Here is a 12,276-nt window from a genome sequence, read left to right as displayed (position 1 = left end):
TCCAAGTCACACAGTGGAGCAGAGAAGTCATACTGCCTACATTAGGCATTTATAGTAGGTAATAGAGACTCTTTCTAGCTTTCCTTCCCACTGCTTGGACTGCAACGAAAAGTTTTTTAAAAGAAATTAATTCAAGATAGAAGAAAAATATAACGTTGAGAACAGAAGTGATTTTTTTCCATTTGTGCACATGCAGTTCATCCCCCTCAGGTCTTGTTGTAGGGTCCAGGATGGAGACCACAGGGATTACAGCCCAGATGTGCACGGGTATGAAGAGGATATAAAGCTCCTGATGAGTTCAGCAGCATTTGGGGCCAGTGCAGCTCAATGCGTGCTGAGAAGACCAGGTTATATGCATTTCTGATTGCTTCAGCTCTCTTTAGATGCTGTTGAATCGCTTGAGCCCTGCCTGGGGCACTCCAGGGTAGGGGTATCACTCACAGGAGGTACGGCTGAAGCTGGGAGCATCACAGACAAGTTCAAGGCCGGGTGAGGAATCTGTCTCAAATAAGCAACCTTCTTAGTGTGTTGGGGTCTCCATTACAATCTGAATATCTGTGTGTTTTCAGCTGTACTATGCTCCTGTGGGCTGCAAGGCTGGGTTGTCTTCCACGCACAATTTCATCAGGTCCTTTTCAAGCTCTTTTCCAGGGCTTGGAATGCATTAGGTTGACAGGATCGTCCACCACCTCCCCTTCAGGTTGTTCCCATTTGTCCCTTTTGCTCCTCCCAACCCCTTTGCCTTAGAAGGAGCTGGAGAGGTTGGAGATGCTATGGCTCTGGAAACACAGATCATACAAACCCCAACTTCTCGCTCTGGAGGAGAGGGCTGCACCAAGGAAGCCTAAAGAAAGCCTTCTCGGGTACTGGAGGTGGGAGTGACATACATGTGGGGAACCCCGCTGGACCTAACCCTGAGCCAGTGCCACTCTCCCAGGTGCTTCCTCAAGCCACACTTGTCAAACCTGGTGTCTGTTGAAAGAAATGGCCTTTTTTTCAAACGACCTTTTGGAAAAGGTCACAATTTTGGAAACTGTGCATTTTTCTCAAAGGACATTGGAAAACACTGATTTTTTTTTATTTTTTTTCCCTCCATTTTCATTTTTTGCCTAATTCTCTTCTTTCTTTTCCATTTTCAGTGCCTGGATCCTCCAGTTCTCCCAGTAAATGAAAATATTCCTTCGAGTGGGAAGCTGCAGGGATGTGTCTGGGCGAAGCCTCCCAGGGACGTCTGGCCCTGAGCTCGGTGGGAACGGACGCTCATTCACTCCGAGCAGACTTTTTTGTGTGGCAGTCGCTGAAAGGTGCCTGGTATCTGCCTGCGCTGTTTCAAATGTAAGTCATTCAAAACATTCCCTGTGTTTTTAGCTCATAAAACTGCTGAAGTACATCCTGTACAGTGAACAAATTACTCAGCTTTAAGCAGATATTTATGCTAATTATCCATGGGAAGCTGTTTCTGCCATTGTAGTTTTTCATCTGCTGCATAATATTCGAAGGGTTTTATGTGGCGTTAACTATCAGCAGTAAAATCCCCCGAAAGTAACATGAGAAGGAAGAATCTGCTCTGCATACATTTATTTTCTTTAAATGTTCTTGATTTGCCATCTATAAGATGAAAGCGTTTACACTCAGCAATCCCTCCCCATCACTACAGCAGCGTTCTCTCCCTGCCTGCTCTTGCTTCAGTTTATTTACCGAAGAATATTCATATTTTGTAAATCCCAGGTATTTATTCCCTTGATTATTTTGGCATGGTGCATTTTGAGGATGTTTGCTTTGTTTTAAGTAAATCCTTTTTCTGCCTTTGAAAAGCAGAGCACTAGTAAAAACAAAGGCAACAGCAATATTTGTTAATGTAAGTCCACGCTCCTAAAATATTTATTCTTTTTTCATATGAAGAAGATTAAATGCTTGCAAAATTCTACAGACACATGCACATATTTGACCCAGAAGGATGTCTCTTGGGATTTGTAACAGCAAATGTGTGTTGAACAAAACGTCTTGGCCCTGTACAAACTTACTTTGTGTTCTAAAAGCCAAAAACTTCATTTTAGCATGACCTTAGAAGAATAGTGATACTTTTAGTATTTCCTGGTATTTGGTGCAAGGAATGTTTTTATTTGAATGCAGATGTCATTTGGTTTACAGGAAGGATTTGGTAACATGTCCATGCCAGTACTGCACTTATCCCAAATTTCCTGCTATGGAGGAAGAACATATGTCAAAGCTCACTGTTTGTTAAATTGAAAAGATTCAGTACACCAGAAGCTTCTCTTCTAAACATTGTGACTTTGTGCAATTTACAGAATGTTCTATCTCCATTAAACAATAAACCCTTGACCCCTGGAGCTGGCTTTCAGGATCCTGCTATTTGAGAAGGTAGACATAATGGATGGTAATAATAAATGAAAAGTTCAGGAGGTTAAGAAAAACTGTTTAATTATTTCTCTAGAGCGTGGGCTGCAGAAGAATTGCATATCTGCCTTCTCTCTTGTAGAAACCCTGCAAGGAGTGACTCGGGCAGTGCAGCTCGGGCAGGGTATAAAGCAGGTTGCTGGCCCTCAGCTCTGTTTATGAATAAACGGTCTCTAGATACTCTTCCATCTCTGAACCCTTCAGTTTTCTGTGAGTTAACTCCCTGCCAGCAGCAAGCCTGTGCCAGCCCCACAAACCTCAGCATCTGTTTTGCAAGGATCTTTTATTTGTTAGCATGTGAAAGCTATTGCTCATGTGTGCTTCCCAGCTGTGGTGTACTTGGGCTTGGTATCTTTAAAGAAATCTTTGCCTTATTTGCTTGTTAAACACAGACGCACACAAAGCAGCGCGTTCTCCCCTCGTTAGGTGAGCCTGTAACCCAACCTCTGTTAACAGCTCATCGTTCCCTGCCTTTCCTCTACGTTAAAGCAAATCCAGCACATACTTCATTATGACACGAAAATCAGTAGGCTTTTCCTTCCTCCCCTTGAACAGACATCTCTCTTTTTTACACTCCGGTTTGGTTTCTGTCGCATCACTTGCTGCATTCAATTACTACGGGCTTTATCATGGGACCGAAAGCCCTGAGCTAAAATCATCCTCCAGTTATGCAAGTCATTGTACAAACACCCAGCGAGAGAAAGGCTGCTCCAAAAATATCCACGGCAGAGCAATGGGCGAGGGCAGAGACAGGGCTGAGGAGTCATGCCTAAGGTCACCAAGCACATCCAGGGCAGAACCCCAAGCAGGAGCCTGCTCTTAAGGTCAGACCCTTGGCCACCTGCTGATGAGCATTTCCTTCTCTTGGACACCCCGTACCCTCCACTGCAGTGTCTCTTTGGAGGTCTTCCACATGCATGGAGTGTGGCAGGGCTCAGGTATGGGGTTGGCACAGTGGTAAGGTCACCCAAGGAGGAGCTGGAGTATCTCGCTCATTGGGACACAGAGCCCGGTGCTGCAACTGGGGGTCCACCCTGGTGAATCTCCCCAATCTGTTTGCAAGAGCAAATGCTCTGCTTTGGGGTCACAGCTTGCCATGGAAGACATCCAATGCCCTGTTTTGTGTCTTGCATGGCTCGAGGCTGCCTCTGAGGGTGCTTTGGAAATGGGAAGTCACCATTTAATGCTGAGACGAGGAGATGGACCAGACCCTCTTTTGGGGTAAATCAGCTTGTATATGTGACCTCCAAGGTGCTAGATCAGTCTGCATTGGCTAGAAAGCTGGCCAAGAGTTCTTTATGACAGCTTTTGAAAGGGTTTTAAAAGCTTTTCACATTCACTTTCTCCTTCTGAATGCCTTGATCTGCAACTTACCCTAGCAGGAGTCATTTTCCCAAGATGGGCCTGGTGCAAGAAGTATGGTTTGACTTTGTTCTTTCTAAATAAGTTCTCCCAAATCAGCTTTCCCTCTCTGCCTACTGTGTTGGATATGAAAGCATCCCAAACACAAGTGTCTGGTCTCCCCACAGCACCATCAAGCGGGTTGGATATGAGACATCAGGTTTTGACCCTGATGGGACCCTCTCTGTTTAAATAAACAGTCCGGGTTTCATGTAATGTTATACTCCATCATGAGCCCTGGAAGAATAACAGTGCGGGAACCGTTCACGTGACTTCTCTGGGATATATCAACAAACAGAAAGAGCGGTGAGCATTGGTGGCTTGTGCTGTGGGCTGGATGGGACATGTTCTCAGTCTGCCACCAGATGAGGAAAACAGCTTTCCAGAGCCACCATCTGTAAAGCGCGAAATAAAAAAAGCTTGGGATGGAAGATTTTTCTGGCCCGAAGTACGTTCTAAGAAAAAGTATGCTTGAACATGGTTTCCAAGCATAGAAGTTAGGCAACAGGGTCTAATGTCTGTTTGTGGCAATGGAGGGGGTCATCCCCAAAATGCGTTTGCAAACAATCTCCTTTTGCACCACTGAGCTTGTGACGCAGCCTCCTGCCCAGGTTTGGTTTCTTTCTGCGGGGAAGCTGGTTTTGGCCCATTAGCTGTAGCGAGAGGCTGCAGCCATGGCTCATTTCTTGCAGTCTGTAGGTGATGAAAAAAAAGCAAAAAAGTCCATGGAGGTTGGAGGTGTTGTGAAGTGAGAACACAGTCTGTGTGCAGGGTATGGGAACTCATCCTGGCAGAATCACCAAAGCAGAGGGTTTTCTCCTCTCTGTCATAGTCCTGGAGTACGTGCCATTTTCCTCACACTGGTTACTTCTACAACAAGAAAGCCGTGGGATTTTGAGCTCAGTCTTCCTCCGTAAATTCCCCATCAGCTAATGACTAAAATAACGATTCCCCACCCTGTCCCCTCCCTTCCCCTTGTGGGTGTGGTAGGAGTGCTGTCAAAACCTCTCATTTCCACTCAAGAAGGTGTAAGGAGGAGCTTTGGCTCACGGTAAAAGCTGTCCCTGCTTGACCTGGCTGTCGGCAGTATTTGGCCCTTTGGCCTGGGGAGGTTCAAGGAGACCGAATGGGATCATGCCCAGGTCCCTCCCTTGGGTGCTGCTGGCCACACAAGCTGGCAAGCCCCAGGCTGGGAAGCTTTCACCACGTCCCTCTCCAGGCATGCTGAGTGCCTCTTGGCCTTGTGCCACCAGGGCAGCTCCACATCCAACCGGCATCCCGCCAGCACCCGTCCAACCGCAGCACAGAGTAGGCTTTGGGCCATGTCTGAACCACTCACTGGAGCCCTAAAGAGAGATTTAGGCTCTTGGACTCACAAGATCCTTCCACCTTTCCCTGTGGATGATGTGTCCCATGCCCTCGTTGCTCCTCTCTGGAGCATCTCCCAGTGTCCCCACCTTTCCTGGACCCAAAGCCCAGACAATCCTGCAGTGCTGGGGGGAGGCTGGCTTACAGACCTTGCTCCTAATTACATGTCCTGGTCGGATGTGTCCACTGGTGACTTTGCTCAGCTTGTGGTTGTTCCCTGTGTTTGCACAGTTGCAGATTATGTGCAGAACCGGCTGCTTGTCTTTTATTGATTCACGTCCAGTTTTCAAGGCTCTTGTTGCCCATAATGAACAAAAAGATGATGCTTGTGTTAGGAAAGATAGGCGGCCAGTTGGTGCCTGAGACATTCAAGGTTGCCTGCTGCTCCATGAAATGGGAGGGGAGGAGAAGTGAGTCTGTTGTGTAGGTCCACCTGACCAAGCTCCCACAATGTCGAAGGGCAGAGGCAGGCAGCCCAACACCTATGGTTCACTTTTTCCGTCCACTGATTTTGTAGGAACTGAGGTAGCCCAATTACAGGTGCGCCTGGGCCCAGAGCAATGCTCATGTCCCTGTAGCCCCAGCAGTATGGTCTTTACATTCCTCCACCCCATAGAGAGGGTGAGGGTAAAGAGGGTGTGCAGGTTAATCTTGAAAGCAAGTGGTACATGTTAAGTTTCCTCTCAGGAGATTTTTATTTTACTTTCCCTTAGTGCGGGGGGACCCTGAAGCATACAAGAACCATGGTTGGGGCAGGATATGACTAAACCCCGTGGGGTTTTTTGCTTCAAAACACGTGTCAGCAACGACGTCTCCCTTCTACAAAGCCATCCTTCAGCCCATCCAAGGCAAATACAGACCCACCATGCTCATGGTTTTCTCTTTTAGAGTGACTCGGGTATCACTGAGGGCCCCAGTTTCTAAGAAATAGGTGACACCATGTCTTGGCAATTTGGCAACAGAGCAAACCAACCGTGATGGCAAATTTTCTGCTCGTGCAAGTGCATACAGAGGAGACTGGCACTGCTGGAGTGACACAACCCGCCCCCCCCAGGAACGGTCCCTTGTCACCTTTGCACAGCAGCATCAGGAGGGACTTTTGGTGGCTTGCAGGTCTGCCAGAGGAACGAGGGGGAGGTAGGTTGCTCAGGACGTACAAACCTCTTAGGGACAACCTGACCAGAGGAAAGCCAATGAAAATAATGACTCACTTGACCCCTCACAAGACAGCCAGCACCCAAAGTTTTCCACGCAGTGTTAAAAAACACCACGCACTGGCCTGAAATCATGTTGGCCATGCCAGACTCCCACCTGTTTATGTGGAAAACTTTATGCACCCAAAGCATTAAGTTTTTCAGCATAATATGTTGGGTGGATCAAGGTTTCCATGTGCTCCAGCGCTGTCAAAAAACGGTGTCTTAGCCAACACAGGATGATACGAGGAGGGCACAGAAAGTTTGAGTCTTCAGGAACTCATCTGCAGAGGCTCTCCTGTTCCTCAGGCACTCAGAGACCGCTCACCTCCTGCCCTTTTGTACACAGAAAAGCCGCAGATTCAAACCAGCTCTGGAGAATGAAAGAAAAACCCCACTCCTGTACTGCCTTGGCAGCTGTGCCCTGGAGGAGAACCTCGACAGAGGTACCCTCTTCCAAATGAAATTGAGAGTATGATGGGTACAAAACTTGGCACATGTGCCAGAAGAGAGAGAGTTGACCTAGGTCAAACAGTGCAAGAGGTAGGATCTAAAAGCAGAAGAGCACGTGATTAGAGAGCCCGGTTAGGTAAGAAGCTATGGGTACTCTGCACAACATGTTTTGCATCAAAGGAGGAAACACAAACATCCTCTCTGAGGAGAGCTGCCCTTGTCCAGGAGCAATGTCAGGACTTGTGCTGACTGACTTTAAGCTAAGATGAGAGACTTTTCTGAAGAAACTGAGAAAGCTACCTGGACAAAGGCAACAGCACTCCCAGATGCTCTGGAGCCCATGAACATAGGACATGGTGCAACCTCCCAGCCAGCTCTTGGGCAAGGGCGTTGGGTGTCCTGATCCCAAATTTCAGTCTTCCTTGCTGCCATTTGAACACCTGCCCTGTGTTCCATCCCCTGAAAACATGGAGAACAGAGTGTTTCCTTCCACTTCGCAGCAGCCTTTTATATACTTTTCCTTCAGCCACAGAACTGCAGAACTGTTCAAGCTGGGAGGGACTCAGCAGGTCTGTAGCTTAAACGGGGTCAGCACTGAAGTCAGATCAGTTTGCTCTGGGCTTTTCCAGTCACTTCTAGAAAACCTCCAGGGTTTCATTCCCCAAATTCCTGGCTGGTATTAAATCCCCTTATGAACTTTCTTTTCCCAGGCTGAACAAGACCTGATCCCTCTACATCTCCCTGTAGGACAAGTTCCAGCCCATTTTGGTGGCCCTCTGCTAAATTCAGTCCAGTTTATCATTTATCTGCATTTCACTTGTACTGGGGACCCAAACCTACAAACAGCATCCCAGCCAAGGTCTAATGAGTGCCCACTAAATAGGAATAATCACAGCCTCTCGTCTGCTTGCTGTGCTTCTGTTGTACATTTCTTCTCTCTTTACTTGTCACAATTTGCTACGGGTGCCGCAGCAAACAGTTAGAAAAACTCCAGGCTAGAACAATTTCCAGTAGCAGAATGCAGTTGCATTTCTCAAACCCAGAGCAAGAAAGCAGCAAATAGCAGTAATAAAAAGTGATGCTATTTGACTGAAAAATACATGCGCCAATTACTACAAATTCTGGTGATGAATTCTCTTGCTAGAGAAACCATGCTGCAAAAGGCTGGGTATCCTGGGGACAGTCACACTAAAGCAATGCATTTCTTCTTTGAGAGGTTCTGGTTTTGGAGACCAGTGAGTTGAACTCTAAGTTGATAGAGGTCCTGGGACTGCAGCAGTGAGTGACAGCTTTGTTAAGCTATGATTGATGACTTTGCTACCAAATTCTGATTAATGTTTCCTTCCAAACCCTCCTTGCCCTTGCAATATGCTGTCCATTAGCCCCTGCCAATATCTGCCTAGAATAACCTTCTTGCTGTGATAGGAGTTGTGTGATTATAGTTATCTAAACGTGTGAATAATTGGGAGGTTATGCCATATTACATGCTTCATCAAGTTCTCTATTCAAGTCTCAGGGAAACATTTGAAGTTCAACACTATGTCTCAATTATGCTTGAATTTCTGGCAAGGGAAAAAAAAGTCACATTAACGAAGCTGTCAAAAACACATTCTGCTTTAAATTTCCTGGGACAATTGGACAATGAAGCTTGCTCACGCAGTGAAGAGCTGCGTTCTCCTCACACCATTAACAGGCTCTTGAATTTATTGAATTTCTTTCTTGCTTAGGCTCTGAAACTAGATTTTAATAGAAAGGAGTTGTGCAGTAAATGAGTAGGCTCTGTAAACAATAAATTCTGTGCTGACATATTTATCTCCAGACAGTCTATATGGAAAGCAATGTTGTTCTGTTGGGATATGTAATGAGTTTACACTGTGGTGATATTTGTAAATTATAAAAGAAATCAAATAGGTATGTTGTTGCAGCCCTGGTGCAATATTCTTATTACTGAAAGTGAGCTTTATTCTTATGTGTGCTCTGGACTGGGATACTGCGCCAAGTGGCTTTGCACTTCAGGACTTCAATGGGGGACAAGCCTATCCATATTCTGACAAATTCCTTTGATATTTCAGGACCAAAGTGTTATTGTAGAATTCTAGATGTCAGGATTGGACACCACAAAGGGCTCTCTGAGGGAGAGCTGGACTTTTAACAGGGAAGCCAGACCCCCCGCTGGTTTTTCTCCCAGTGACCACAGCCCTGTGTGCTGGCAGCATGCTCTGCCAAGACAAGGGAAACTGGAACAAGCCAAGGCTCAGTGTGAGCAAATACCAACCAAGAGGTGGTTGGAGCAGTCCCAGAGGTGTCCAAGAAGAGGTAGGAGGGGTAGGAGGATAGCAATAGCCACCGCTTCTTGGGCTTGTTCTGCCCCAATTTCCAGTGACAAAGTGGTTTAGGATTGGGAAGTCACCACTGAGCTTGTTGCAGTAGAGGTAGATGATACCATCCGACAAACACCGTTTCTTTTAAGACAGCATTGAGGAGTTTTCCTTTGCACAGCTTCTCCATGGAGTGGAGGCCATCTACATATCATCTTCCTGCCCAGTACATTGGGGTTGTAATTTTATGAAGAGGAAGGGCTGCTGCTCTGTCATAACAGAGACTAGGCAGGGACTTGTTGATCTTACATTGATCTTGTTGATCTTCTTGATGGTTGGACTTGATGATCTTACAGGTCTTTTCCAACCTTAATGATCCCGTGATTCTGTGATTGTTCATGATCATTCATATATAGGCTGTATAAGGTAACACAGGGCGGGAACATCAGTGGTGCCAGGGTAGGAGTGGTGGGTAATGCTTTATGCTCTCACTCTATGTGTGCTGAGCAGGGGCCAAAAGCCGTGGCAGCTCCTCAGCCCATGGGTCTGGAGGGATGGCTGTGCAATACCAGGCACCCATGAGATGATGGCAGAGTCAGTCCCAAGCCTTCCCTGGGGCTTGCCCAATGCATCAGACAGCCATGCCACCAGGACTGGCCTGACCAGGGTCATCACCTCGCAGCCTCAGTGCCCTGCTCTCATGGTGGGAGGGCAGGCTGGCAGGCTCAGTGTCAAGGTGTACAACCTCACAGCATGCCAGAGCATGAAATCACCTTTGACAGGGAGCGTAGCCACGTGGGTGGTAGCTCTTCCCCACCTTCCCTCTCTTTGGGTCCTTCCCTCCCTCTCTTGGGGTGCTCCCTGCTGCAGATCCCACAGTGAACAACCCCTCTCCAGCAAGGGGCTGGTCATACTGCAGCCATACTCCCTCTTGCCATGCAGCGATGGTAGGAAAGACAAGGGAGTGAAGGGCTGCAGAAAAGTCTTAGCAAGGTGAATGAGTGAAGACAGTCCAAGTATATTTATCTTTCCCGAAATATTGCAAAATACATCCAGGCTTGGCCTAGAGTGAGAGCACAAGCGGTGAAGAAATCTAAAGTGTGCAGATGCGTTGCATACCAGCATGGAAAAGTGACAGCAAGACAGGGCCAAAACAGGCCAACCACACTCCCTTGGGAGTCTAGGAAATAAGTGAATCAAAGACGGCTTGGGGCCAAAACAGGCCAAAAAAGGATCCCTCAGGAGTCCAGGAAATAAAATGAATCAAAGTGTGTTTGGGGCTGATACAGGCCAACCACAATCCCTCTGGAGTCCAGAAAATGAATTTAAGTGTTGTTCGGGCCAAGACAGTCTATTAAACTTTCCCCCACCACAGAACAAGTCAGCTGTGAAGTGAAGAAAGTGGGGCCATTCTGCCTTAATAAGGAGAGGACCCCAAAGCACATGTCAGCAGTCTCCTGCTCGTCCAGTTCCCCTTCTGAAGCATGGTGCCCCAGGCTGTATGGCTGGTGCTTTGGGCTAGAGTCACCTCCTGGCCAGGACCCTGACTCTGTAATTTCTCTCTGACTTAATGAGCTCCTCTGCCATCTTCCAGCATTACCCTGGAGGGCCACTTGCAGATGCCTGGGGCCAAGAGTTGTCCTGGCATCTGTCTGCTTATGGCAGGCCATGCCTGTGGCACTGTTGACCACGTTCATGGCAGTGCTGGCCATCTTTGTAGCAGTGTTGGCCATGCTTGCAGCAGTCTTGCCCACATTTATGGTGATGTTGGCCATGCTTGTGGCAAAGTTGATTTGTGAACTACAGTCTTTAAAGAAGAGCAGGATAAGCTGCTTCCACCATTCTAGGCTGCCATGTGGGTCTGGGCCCATGGATACTGGTGGGGAGCGAGATGTTGATTAGAGCTTCTCATGCTCAGCAGCTGCTCTTCCAGCATGTGCTGCAGAGCCCTTGGGAGCCATGGTACATTGGTAGGACAGCTAAGCCCACTCTCCTTGGCATGTTGGTCTTGGTCCCTGGCACCCCACTTGTGGGGTTAATCCATGAGCTGTAGATCCTCCCCTACCCCACTCCCTGCAATCCTGCCTGCTCCCCCAGCACTTTCCCACCATGGGAATGCCACTGAGCAGGGCAACTGCCTCCAGAGCGGGTCTGTGAGCCAAAGCCCTGTCAGTCCCATGGCTCCTATGGCTGTGAGGCTGATGGCCACAGCATGGGATGGGGCAAAGAGCTGTGACCCCTTTCTCAGAGTGAGGGGAGATGGACATTTTCATGCAGACCTGGTGGAGTACCCCACCAACTGCCGCCGATGGCCCTGTCTCCCTCATTATGCCTTTCTCCGGGTATCCTGCATTTGGCCATCTCCATATGAGGATTTGGTCGAGTTTTTTTGGCAAACAGTCACAACCACAAACCATGGGGGCCCTCAGCACCTTCTCTTGGAGGCTGTCACCACTATCACTGAGGGGTCATGAAGGGAGTAAAACTAGCGGCTGCTTCATTTTATCCATGAAGCAAATGGTGGGTAAATGGAGAATAAATCAGAGGAAGTACTGACAGTCTGCAGTCAGACACAGGGATTTACTGCTGCAGAAGGTTTATTAATAGAGCTGTGGATATAGCAGCACTGTCTGTAAAGGTCTGTGGGATAATTTAATGACCAGCAAGGACAGAAAGCTGAGATAAGGATAACTGTAGCATCCATATTAGCAGTGTTTCCTCTCTGCGGTGGCTTAGCTCCCTCTGAAGGGCCAGCCAGAGATGAAGTAAAACATGGTTAGCATCACCTCGGGTGTCCCTGTCCTGTGCCACTCCATTAAGGTAAATTGCTATTTACTAGGGAGAAAAGTCTTAGATACCAGCACCCACCTGAGGGCTGCAAGCAGTCAAGTGTCCCCTTGGGCTGAAGGGCAGAGGGGGACCATGGAGGTCCACCAGGTAAAGCACCTCAGCATGGCCTTCAAAGGGAGAGATGCCACCAGCACGGTGCTACAGCTCTGGAAGGTGGAGTGAAAAGAGACAAACACTGCCAGCCAGTACCTGAAATGGCACTTCTAAGTAAATGATCTAATCTTATTCACCCCTGAAAGCCATAAACAGCTCAGGCAAGGTCATGAGGAGTCTCC

The sequence above is a fragment of the Gavia stellata genome, chromosome 7, assembly GCF_030936135.1.
Source record: "Gavia stellata isolate bGavSte3 chromosome 7, bGavSte3.hap2, whole genome shotgun sequence".
Taxonomy (NCBI): Eukaryota; Metazoa; Chordata; class Aves; order Gaviiformes; family Gaviidae; genus Gavia; species Gavia stellata.
This window is presented reverse-complemented; position numbering follows the sequence as displayed.